Below are 12604 nucleotides of genomic sequence, written 5' to 3'. Positions count from 1 at the left end.
GCAAAAAATCACTAGCTATGGGACTGAGCAATGTAAGTGTGTGATGCATATTCTGAAAAAAGAGGAAAAATTAGTTATTTAAATATTTAAGAACAGCTATCCCCAACCAAAATATACTCAAAAATGTACGTAATAACAATGAAGCACAAAACCATAATCACCATCACAACTAGTATCCTTATTAAGTGCAAACAGAAGCAAAATCAGAAGGTCCTCCAAAACAGTGCATTCTTGTGTCCTTTCAAAAAACAACAACAACAACCAAAGAACAGATAAGGCAGGGCAGTTTTTAACTTCCAATAGCAGCCTGTTCCAAAGACCTGAGGCGGCTACTGGAAATGCCCTTGGATGGGCCACCATAGGTCAGACCTCTGTAGGATGGCATGGGGAGAGGCTGCTGCTTGAAGGAGCAGAGTTGCCACATGAGCTTATATAGGAAGAGATTGCTCTTCATCTGAGTCTACCCAGTTTGCAAACACTTCCCTACCTGATCACCTGGAGTTAATTTATCAGAGATGAGCAGACAAATAGTTATTTACAGGTCCAAAAGAAAGTATGTAGCCGTGAAGATATCCCTTTAACTTCTCATAAACTCCTTGAGCAAGGGATTACTTGCTGATACACAATACCAGTATTATGCTTGGTTCATAATAAAAATAAGAACATAAGAACATAAGAGACGCCAATGTTGGATCAGGCCAAAGGCCCATCCAGTCCAACACTCTGTGTCACACAGTGGCCAGAAATACCAGTGCCATCAGGAGGTCCAGCAGTGGGGCCAGGACATTAGAAGCCCTCCCACTGTTGACCCCCCCCCCAAGCACCAAGAAGACAGAGCATCACTTGCCCCAGAGCCCCTAGCTATACCTTGTGGCTAATAGCCACTGATGGACCTCTGCTCCATATGCTTATCTAATTCCCTTTTGAAGCCGTCCATGCTTGTAGCACCCACCACTTCCTGTGGCAGTGAATTCCATGTGTTAATCACTCTTTGGGTGAAGAAGTACTTCCTTTTATCCGTTCTAACCCGACCGCTCTGCAGTTTCATGGAGTGCCCACGAGTTCTTGTATTGTGAGAAAGGGAGAAAAGTACCTCTTTCTTTACCTGCTCTTTCCCATGCATAATCTTATAAACCTCGATCATGTCACCCCTCAGTCGTCTTTTCTCCAAGCTAAAGAGCCCTAAGCGCTTTAACCTTTCCTCATAGGGAAAGTGTTCCAACCCTTTTATCATTCGAGTTGCCCTTTTCTGCACTTTTTCCAAAGCTATAATATCCTTTTTAAGGTGTGGTGCCCAGAACTGCACACAGTATTCCAAATGAGGTCTCACCATTGATTTATATAGGGGCATTATTATATTGGCTGATCTGTTTTCAATACCCTTCCTAATAATCCCCAGCATAGCATTGGCCTTCTTTATTGCAGTCACACACTGTCTCGACATTTTCAGTGAGTTATCCACTACAACTCCAAGATCTCTCTCTTGCTCAGTCTCTGCCAGTTCAGACCCCATCAATGTGTATTTATATTTAGGATTTTTGGCTCCAATGTGCATCACCTTGCACTTGGCCACATTGAACCCCATTTGCCATGTTGACGCCCACTCGCCCATCCTTGACAGATCCCCTTGGAGTGCCTCACAATCCTCACTGGTTTTCACCACCCTGAACAACTTTGTATCATCCGCAAATTTAGCCACTTCACTGCTTACTCCCATCTCCAAATCATTAATGAACAAGTTAAAAAGCAGTGGACCAAGTACTGATCCCTGCGGTACCCCACTGCTTACCACCCTCCACTGAGAAAATTGCCCACCTACACTCACTCTCTGTTTTCTATGAACTAGCCAGTTTTTGATCCATAAAAGGACTTGTCCTTCTATCCCATGATTTTTGAGCTTACTTAGGAGCCTTTGATGAGGAACTTTATCAAAAGCTTTCTGGAAGTCAAGGTAAATAATATCTATTGGATCCCCCTTGTCCACATGTTTGTTCACCCCCTCAAAGAACACTAACAGGTTAGTGAGACAAGATCTTCCCTTACAGAAACCGTGCTGAGTCTGCCTCAATAGGTTTTGTTCATCTATGTGCCTACTAATTCTTTCCTTAATAATGGTTTCCACCAATTTACCCGGTATCGACGTCAGACTGACTGGCCTGTAATTTCCCGGATCTCCTCTGGAACCCTTTTTAAAGATGGGAGTGACATTAGCTACCTTCCAATCCTCAGGAATGGAGGCAGATTTTAAGGAAAGATTACATATCTTTGTCAGGAGATCTACAAGTTCACATTTGAGTTCTTTCAGAACTCTCGGATGTATGCCATCTGGGCCTGGTGATTTTTCAGTTTTTAAGTTGTCTATCAGTTTTAGGACCTCCTCTCTCGTCACCTCAATCTGACTCAGGTCTTCCAACACCCCTCCTGAAATCAGTGGTTCTGGAGTGGGCAAGCACTTCTCATCTTCCACAGTGAAGACGGAGGCAAAAAATGCATTTAGCTTCTCAGCCATTTCCCTATCATCCTTCAATACTCCTTTTACCCCTTGGTCGTCCAAGGGCCCCACTGCCTCCCTGGCTGGTTTCCTGTTTCTAATGTATTTGAAGAAAGTTTTATTGTTGGTTTTTACGTTTTTTGCTATATGCTCCTCATATTCCCTTTTTGCCTGCCTGACCTCAGACTTGCATTTTATTTGCCATAGCCTGTGTTCCGTTTTATCAGCCTCACTGTGACTAGCTTTCCACTGCTTAAAGGAATTCTTTTTACTTTTTACAGCCTCCATTACTCTGTTTGTTAACCATGCAGGCTTTTTCCTATACCTGTTTGTGCCTTTCCTAACCTGCGGAATATATATTTTTTGAGCTTCTAGGATCGTAGTTTTAAATAGATCCCAAGCTTCCCCAATTGTTTTGACCCTTTCTACTTTTCCTTTCAGTTTCCTCCCCACGTGTCCCCTCATATCAGAGAAATTACCCCTTTTAAAGTTAAAAATGGTTGTGTGAGTCTTTTTGGCCAATTCTCTATTTGTACAAATGATGAACTCAACAACATTATGATCACTGTTTCCAAGCGGTGCAATCACTTTTACATCTCTCACCATGATGTTGTTTGATTTGATAATTGGCTGTGGAATAAATTACAACGTTTAAAAATGTACATTGTGTTCTAAAAAAAACAAACTCAAGCATAAAAATAAAGGTAACTACAAACATTTCTGGAAACCTGTTTTGTACAGCGCTATAATTTTGTGCAATGTTATAACAAGGACCGGATTCATCTTATCAGTTTAAAGATAACACTGTTAATTTCCCGCAATTATGAAATTAGTGCATACCGTAATTAAAAATTGATGTTCTTACGGCCACCCAAGGATAGCTGAGGATGCAGGATGTAGGTAAGCACTTTGGGGAGGCCTTGCTATGTAATATCCCAGTGTAGGGTTTCAGGCAATCCACCTTCATTGTAACAGAAGGAGGATCATGGTGGCTTAGAGACGGCCTCTGAGGGATGAGGCAGGGAGCACGAATCCACAGTGTCTTGATGCTTCCATAGATTTTAATAGTGCTGGATTGTTTCATATGGAATGTAGATTGTTCCTGTATATATAAAGCAGGGGTGGCCAGACTGCGGCTCTTTCATACCTATTGTGCGGCTTCCGGCAGGGCGGCTGGGGAAGCTAAATATCATTAGCAAACAAATATCATTGGACAAATAAGCATCATTATCAATATCTGCTTTTACCGCTTTTGTTATCATTTTTGGAAGTCTCATTGGATGCTAATAAAAAGCAAATTTGCATATTTCCCAGTAAAAACGTGTAATATTTGTCCATGTCTTGTGGCTGTCATACATCTGACGCTTATTCTATGTGGCTCTTACGTTGCGGAAGTTTGGCCACCCCTGGTATAAAGGAAGCTGTTGAAGAAAAAGAAGTTACAAGCTTTTCAAAACATTTTCAATCAAAATATGATATTAAAATTGTGGTGTTTAAAGCATATTATAGTGTGAATGCAAAGAAAGTTTAGTCACGCCGGCCACATGACCACGGAAACTTCTTCGAACAATGCTGGCTCTCTTTGGCTTGGAAACGGAGATGAGCACCGCAACCCTAGAGTTGGATTCAACTAGCTTTCGAGCAAGGGAAACCTAACAAACAGCAGTATGTTTTGGGGTTGCCTTGGCCACTACCAAAACGGGGGGCAGGAGACTGTCTCATTGTGTTCTAGAACGAAGTTTGAGTCCAGTGGCCCCTTTAAGACCAACAAAGTTTTATTCTGGGTATAAGTTTTCATGTGCATACACACTTCTTCAGAAGACGTTTTATTCAAAGTGTAACCTTTTGTGTGCATACACACTTCTTCAGAAGAAGTGTGCATGCACATGAAAGCTTACACTTTGAATAAAACTTTGTTGGCCACTGGACTCAAACTGTGTTCTGCTGCTTCAGGCCAACACAACTTCCCACCTGAATATATCATAGTGTTCTAGTTTCAGAGGGTAGCCGTGTTGGTTGTCTGCAGTAGAATATTTAGATTCAAGTCCTGTATCCCCTTAGAGACCAACAAGAGTTTCAGGGTATGAGCGTTTGAGATTCAAAGCTCCCTTCTTCAGATACCTTTTCCATCTTGGTGGCCTCTAAGGTGTTACCAAAGTCGAATCATAGTCTTCTAGTTTTTTGTAAGAGTCCTACAAATAACATAGCGTGCTTGTATGTGTGAAGGGAGGGGGCTTATGAACTTGAAAACTACACATATTGCGGTAGCTGAAAAGGGTTCCCCGTCCATTGGGTGAGTCTACTAAAAGTATGAAATAGATTGCATGACTTATTAGGTAGAGCCACAATTTTTCTCTGAGGTAAATAATTCTTGAACTGTCTAGAAGAATACAAAGTTGGACAGTTAATTTAAAGAAATCCTCTGCTTTCTTCAGAGTCAATCATAAACATTTTGCAAGAGGCCTTAGACCCTGAATAGTCCTTCTGCTACTAGCCTGGAGCAACCTGCTCCCATTGCACTTTGGGCATTGAGAAACCTGTGCACGTTACATAAGGTGAGAGAAGACAACTGTTTCGTCCCTCCCAGTGCCAACTGTATCTATAAAGAAAGGGGCTATCTTGCTTAGGTAGTCAACAGAAGGCGTGGTTTATTGAAATTTGGGAACTGTTGTGAATTTGCATTCACCTGGCACCAGAAGTGTAATGTAATGTTGCTCAAGCAGACAAGACAGAGCTCACTGGGCTCCGTCTGTTAATGAAATGCAACCTGCAAGCTTGTGAAGCCTCAGTTTGCCTCTGGGCCATGGGGAGAAAGGGGAGGAGGTTTACCTATTAGATATATAGACATATATTGCAAAATTTTCTTGCAGAAGTTTCTTTAGCGATCCTTTGGACACACATTACAAGCTAGAGAAGAAATGGTTAGGGGCAGGAGTCCCAGCTGTGGCACCTACTCCTGCTGGTCTCTCCTGTAATATTTACTGCTTGATAGTTAGGTAAGGAGCCAAATCACCCCTAGTCAGGGGGAAAGATGCTGTATGTCCCGTGTATGAGAGTATACTGTTTCATTCTTTGGATATGAGTTGTAGAACACATGCCAGAAATGTTAGTTCCCCTTGAGCTAGACTTTGCTAAACACTGTTCAGGAATTAGTCAATTGCAAATTTTCCAACTTGTTAGTTTGTTTGCCTGTATTTGCACAATTTCTAATGCTATATTTACACCTTAGGAATACAGAATCAGAGTTTAACTTTATGTGTGCAACCCCCCTGCTGATCTCACATCGGTAGGCCCTAAGATGTCTGTCCCTTTCCTCCCTTAACTAGGAATATAATAGGTACAGCATTTATAACTGGGTGTTTTATAATGGCCCTTTGTGCCCAACTTTGAAAACTGATCAGTCACTTTCTGAACAGAATTCAAGTGACACATATCTGCTAGAGGGTAGCTTTTCTTCCTTTTAATGTTGAAATAATACTGGAGCTTTAGCTTTTAATTTGGTATAAAAGCAACCAAGTGACACATTTAGCCACATTGTGGAGACCAGACATTTTTAATAGCATTGCATTCTTCTGACTGTGTGCATGTAACAGCCTAGCCCTAGCACAAAACTCAGCTGCTTTCTGAGGATCAGGTCCTTATTTCCTGCCTTGAAGTTTCTTTGTTTCTGAAGGGACTATAAAGGAGATAAAGCACTTTCTATCCTCACAAACCATTTGGGCACCAATAAGAAAAGGTACTTGCTTTGCATATAACAGGCAAAGAGGATATGTATGTTCTGTAGAATAAACCTTTACATCAGGGCTTAAGCTGAACCAGGGTTATTGCCAATGCCAGGACATAGTGAGATATGTGTAATGTGATAGTGGTGCATTTGTATGATTTGTGTGTGTGTGTGTGCTTCAAAGTAATTTTAGGTCCAGTAGATTTTTTATACACCACTACTCTTCCATGAAGATAAATTCAGTTGGGTAGCTGTGTTGGTCTGAAGACCAAAGTTTGAGTTCAGTGGCACCTTTAAGACCAACAAAGTTTTATTCACAGTATAAGCTTTCACGTGCATGCACACTTGAATAAAACCTTGAATAAAACTTCGTTGGTCTTAAAGGTGCCACTGGACTCAAACTTTGTTCTACCACTACTCTTGTTACATAGAATGTTATCAACTGTGTAGAGCACTCACTACTTATGGACTTGGAGCTGAGCATTGCCATGGACAGAAATCAACCTACCCGTGGATCTTCTTGCCTCTGGCTACAGCCCATAATGTCCCTCCTCCAATGTGATTCCTGGGGGACCACTATACCACAGGAGCAGCATTTTGGGGAACATTTTTGGGCTGTGGTGGGAGGAAGGAAGTGAGATGGTCATGTTCTGTGGGTGGAAATCCACCAGCACAAGCGCTCAGATGGCTCCAAACCATGGGGAGCATACCCAGACTACTTTTATGTGGTCAGTTCATAGTCGGTACAATAGAACAACTATGTTCAGAGTCTTATTCAAGGCCAGAGTTCCCAGTGTCAGGTCTGGAATTATTTTGAGAAGTTAGTTGTTTTGGAATCAGTCCTAGGGATGTTGGGTCTCTCATCCAGTTTACTTCACATTGCAATTGCTAAAGCGCTGACCATTCCTTTGTTTGCAGGAGGGTCAAAGTGCAACCTTGAAAGATATAATATACATCTAAATAACCCATGTCTTCAATGCTCTTTGTGTGAAAGTCTGAAAGATGTATTCAGTTCTCTAGACTATTAAGTAGACAGTACCTATCAGAAGATTCAAAGGTCACACATGGGAACTCCGGGGCTCTTTTAAAAGCAGTCATGTGAGACAGCTGCACAGATACCTTTGGCCCAGGGTTGCCAGCTCTGGCTTGGGAAATTCCTGGAGATATGGGGGTGGCACCTAGGGAGAGCTGAGTTTGTGGAGGGGAGGGACCTCAGTGAGAGTGTGATGGAGCTGCCATTTTCTTCAGGGGAGCTGATCTCTGTAGCCTGGAGATCAGTTGTAATTCTGGGAGAACTCCAGGTCCCACTTGGAGTTTGGTGACCTGATTTGCCAGGATGAAATCCTTTAGGAAGGCCTGGCTTGGTGCCTACTCACATGGAATTGTGTCACTTGCTGAAGCAACAAAGACACTTTAAAATATGAATTCAGCCGCCAAAGCATTCAGGTGACTCCAGTCATCAAAGATGACTGACTATGACTACAAGGCAGCCAGACTATGCAAATAAGTACTGGACTGACCTGTGTCAAGAAATACAAATTGTTTTTGACTATTGCATCATTGTCTGGTCGGATTAAGACAAAAACACTGTTGTTAGTTGCCTTCTTCGTCATCAGTGATCTCAAATACAGGAACAAACGAATCACTGTGGATGAAAACTGATTTCAAACTATGTCCTCATGGAACAGATGTGTCTCAGGCAGCACCCAGGGCACTGCCAGAGCTAAAGAAACACCTACAACCCCCCCCCCCCGAACATAGCCAGACCAGAGGCTGCTTGCCAAGTGGGAAGACACTTTAGGAGGATGTTGTGCCAGCTGAAAGCATTCAGAAGATATCAATCAGACACAAATACATATTTCAGTCAGTAGTACTCTGTCACAAGTACTTGTGCTTTACAGGTTATCTATCTAGCATACAACACAGATACACCCAATCATAATGTATGAGAATGTCCGGGAGAGCATTTGAGTATGGAAAAGCCAGCTTGTTATCACATCTCCGTGACCTCCTGGTTTGCTGCTAAGGTCATAGCTCCGAAATATTTATGATCCTAATAGTCCAAGAACAAAAGAAAAGAAGGAATGTAGACTGCAATGTGTGGAGCTGTATGTTTAGATTGCCATTGGCAGCAAAGGTGGAAAGCAGCTCTGTGTGTGTGTACACCTGTGGCCTGAAGGGATTGCAGGATCAGATTGTTTCTCTAATCATATGAGTAAAAAAAGGTAAAGGTTCCCTTGCTCGAAAGCCAGTCGAATCCGACTCTAGGGTTGCGGTGCTCATCTCCGTTTCAAAGCCGAAGAGCCAGCGCTGTCCGAAGACGTTTCCGTGGTCATGTGGCCGGCATGACTAAACTCCAAGGCGCACGGAACGCTGTTGCCTTCCCACCGAAGTGGTACCTATTTATCTACTTGCAATTTCTTGCTTTCGAACTGCTAGGTTGGCAGGAGCTGGAACTAGAGACAGGAGCTCACCCTGCCTTGCGGCACCCGGGTCTTGAACTGCTGAACTACTGACCTTCCACAGCCTGCAGTTCAGCGTCTTAACCACTTGAGCCACCGCAGCTCCTAATCATATGAGTACTTTCTCCTTAAAAGAGGAACATACGCAATTTCTTTGATAATATTTGGTATCTGGCAAAGGGAGCTTTGACTCTCCAAAGTTGTTTCTGACTCTCCAAAGAGCCAGTTTGGTGTAGTGGTTAAGTGTGCGGACTCTAATCTGGGAGAACCGGGTTTGAATTCCCACTCCTCCACATGCACCTGGCTGGATGACCTTGGGCAAGCCATAGTTCTGTCAGAGGTGTTCTTGAAAAAGAGCAGTTTCTGTCAGAGCTCTCTCAGTCCCACCTACCTCACAGGGTGTCTGTTGTGCAGAGGGGAAGGGAAAGGAGTTTGTGAGCTGCTCTGAGACTCGCTTGGGTAGTGAAGGGCGGGATATAAATCCAATCTCTTCTCTCCTTCTTCTTTTTCTTCTTCTGTATGCTGTAAATCCTGTTGTCCTCCAAGATGCTACTGGACTACTGCAGACTAATATGGCTACTCACCTGAAACCTTCTTTGATAATGGGAGCAATCATTTATTGCTCCTGCTTTGGTTGCATGCTCTAAGTATTTGATGCTTTCCCAAACAATATGATGCTTGGATTTGGGTTTCCCCTTTGAAGACTATCTTTAGTGACTTTCTGCTTTGTTATACTCTGAATGTGAGTATTCAGCAACGATATCCTCTGAAGTGAAATGCAGTTAATCTTCCACAAAGCGAATGACTGACACCAGACATAAGTACATATTCTGTCAAGCTTTAGTATTTCACTCCACTGTAGCGATGTTCAGTGAGATGCTGCCTTCACCAAGCAAATGTGCTGTTCCCATCAAGTGGCACAATAGCCTGTTACTATCAGATTGCCTAGTGCCTGCTGACAGTTACTGCTAGCAAAGTTCCTCTCAAAGTACTCAGTTTTAATAGACTCACTGCCTCAGGACAATGTGTGAGCTGGAATTTAGTTAGGCCAGTCTTGTACAAGGATAACTTGATGCTGAGTGTAGAAAAGAACAACCCTGAATTCAGTTTCATATTGCGAGCCATAAGCATGGACCCTGCGGAGCCATTCTGTTGGGGGCAGAAGCAACTTTTTTCTGATGGAACTGCTTTTCCATTTTCAGAGGAGGGGAGGGTGGTTTTTGCAGAATTCCTCCTTCCTGCAGCAGACTCCCAGTTTGCTTCCACACTGTTTCCCCTGGTCCACTGACCTGAAACAGAATGATGGGGGGGAGTTATCTTCCTTGTCTCTGCTTGTGGTGCTTAGGACCGGGGCCCTAGATTAAATGTTGTAGTTGAACACGTGCCTTATATTGAGTCACACCGTTGGTCTATAAAGCTCAATATTGTCTACTCTGGAGCAGGGCTGTATAGGTCTTTAACAGCACATACTACCTGATCCTTTTAACTGGAGATGCTGGGGTTAGTACCTGGGACCTTCTGCATGCTAAGTAGATACTCTACCACTGAGCCACAGCTCCTTCCCAAAGTTGTGCACGTCTTTCAAATTTGGGGATTCTGGGCCAGCGTAAACCTATAGCAATGTTGCTGTTCTGTCCCATCTCAGTGATTGTTTGTTTTAGAAAGTGTACGTACTGCCTCTCTAGAAACCCACTTGAGGCAAATGTACCATGAGGTGTACTCTGGGCAAATATTAATTTCAGTCTTAAAACTGGCTTTACTAGTCATTCCCTTTTCCTTCGGACCTGTGTGATTCTGTGAGGGGATCTAAAGATGGCAAATGGAAAGTGCATACCATTTAACCATATATTTTGATGTACCTTCTACCACACGTCATTATTTATTGTGGTTTTAATCTTCCATACCACCTGGCATGACCAATTTGAAATGCAGGACAGATGATTAAATGGCTCCAAAAATGCCATTGGTAAGTCAGCCCTTCTCCTCCTGAGATTTCCACCCAAGTACAGTTCCCAGGATTTTTTTGCAGAGAAGCCATGACCATTAATGCCCCCTTACTCCCACTGCATCATTCATATTTGCCTTTGTTGAATTTAGTTCTCTTTGTTATTTAGTATAACTGAGTCCGTGTTGGCTTTTATTAGGAACTATTCTTTGAAAGGTAGGTGGTAACCGGAACCCATTTATGAATCTGAGTGTATGCTACAGGAAGTAAATGTGTCTTTATATAACCAGATGAGCATCTCTTCCACTTACAGTTGCCGCCGTTTCTTCTTCATATGTAGCTACCGGATTCAAAGACAGTGACATTCACCTACCAGAACTGGTTGATTGATAAGTAAACTCTACAGATTGTCAGAGTTACTGCAGTCAGCCTGACTGCAAGGTGATCCCACCGTATCTTGTTCCATGGGCTCTTGCGTCCATTGCTGCCCTCACTTCTTGTCTGTCTGTGTTCCTGTACCCTGAGCTCCTTATTGCTGTTAACACACTCTTTGACACTGCAGAGTTGGCCAGGGTTTCCCCCAACAGTTTAACTGCAGTGGTTTAACTGCAGACTAGAAAGGAAACAGTTTAACTGCAAACTAGAAAGGAAATGCTTTGGGGCAGGCGGGGAGGTGATGCAGAAGAGAATGTGTTACATACTGTCTCACTGGAAACAACCATGTCATCATGAGATTGCCTCCAAATGTATCGATGCATCTGGGGTAGGTAAGTTGGTGAAGTGTCTTCTACTGTAGCTGGAAAGGGGATAACGGGATGCAGTGACAATTAAAGCTGGAAAACCATCATGTTGGATCATTTGCTTTAAGACAAGCAGGGGAAGGCTGCTAAGTTAAAGTGCTTGAAAACCGAAGCGTGGATTTAGAGAAAGCCAATGATTTCTGCAGACTAATTTGTGTTTGCCTCTTGGACTGGTATGACTTAGTATAAAGCAGAAGAAAAGTAGGTTTTATACCCTGTTTTCTCTACTTTAAGGAGTCTCAAAGTGGATTACAATTGCCTTCCCTTCCTCTCCCCACAACAGGCACCTTGTGAGGTAGGTGGGGCTGAGTGAGAGTTCTGAGCGAACTGTGACTGGCCCAAGGTCACCCAGCTGGCTTCATGTGCAGGACTGCGGAATCAAACCCAGTTCTCCAGATTAGGGTCCACTGCTCTTAACCACAACCATGCTGGCACTATGCAGGAAGCATTGTACTCTTGACTTGTCCCCAGGCCTGCCCAGTTAAAGCTGTCCTTATGTGACAGCTCCAGGGGGACCTCCATTTCTTATTGAACTCTCCTATTTTAGGTAGGAGGAGGAATTCATTTGGGAGCTGATTATAAAACTGGTCCAAACTGGTCCAAACTTCAAGCCTTGTCAACCCTGTGCATATCAAATAACAGCAGCAGGTGCTGAAATGGGTAGTTGTTTCTGTAGTCCTCAACATAATTTGGGTATGGGAGGTGCTCCTGCTGTTTGAATCATTTAATTTAAATTAAATTTATAGGCACAATAAACATGTCCCCCCCCCGATACTGGGTGACCTTAGGACAATTTATTTATCTTTGTATTTTGTATTGTTTTTACTGTTAGGGAGAAGCCAGAGATCTGTGCCTTGGAGCAGAGCACATAATGGAAACCAAATGGAAATTAAACAGTGCTTGCTCCAGCTGCTTTAATGCAAGCAGAAACGGCAGGAGGAAGGAACATAATGCTTCCAATCTTGTGAAATTGCTGGACAGTCCTCTGTCCAGCTGGGTCTGTTTGGTGATTGGGAGTTGAAGTGCCTTTTAAAGCCCCTTTCCCCCTGTGGAGCCGTCTCTTGCATTTGTTCCATAGACAGAAAGGCAATAAAAGGTGTCAGCTAAAGCAAAACGAAATCCTGATCCTGTAGCTCCTTCTGTGACTGTACCAGAATCTTGCCAAGACACTTGACCGCATCC

At 43.1% G+C, this 12604-nt stretch overlaps 1 protein-coding gene across 1 annotated transcript in view; it reads left to right on the top strand.

Moving 5' to 3' along the window:
- BTBD11 (BTB (POZ) domain containing 11) overlaps positions 1-12604 on the top strand; it is a 371102-nt gene that overhangs the window by 18954 nt on the left and 339544 nt on the right.

This window comes from Gekko japonicus, unplaced genomic scaffold, assembly GCF_001447785.1.
Source record: "Gekko japonicus isolate JY-2015 unplaced genomic scaffold, Gekko_japonicus_V1.1 scaffold28, whole genome shotgun sequence".
Taxonomy (NCBI): domain Eukaryota; kingdom Metazoa; phylum Chordata; class Lepidosauria; order Squamata; family Gekkonidae; genus Gekko; species Gekko japonicus.
This window is presented reverse-complemented; position numbering and strand designations above follow the sequence as displayed.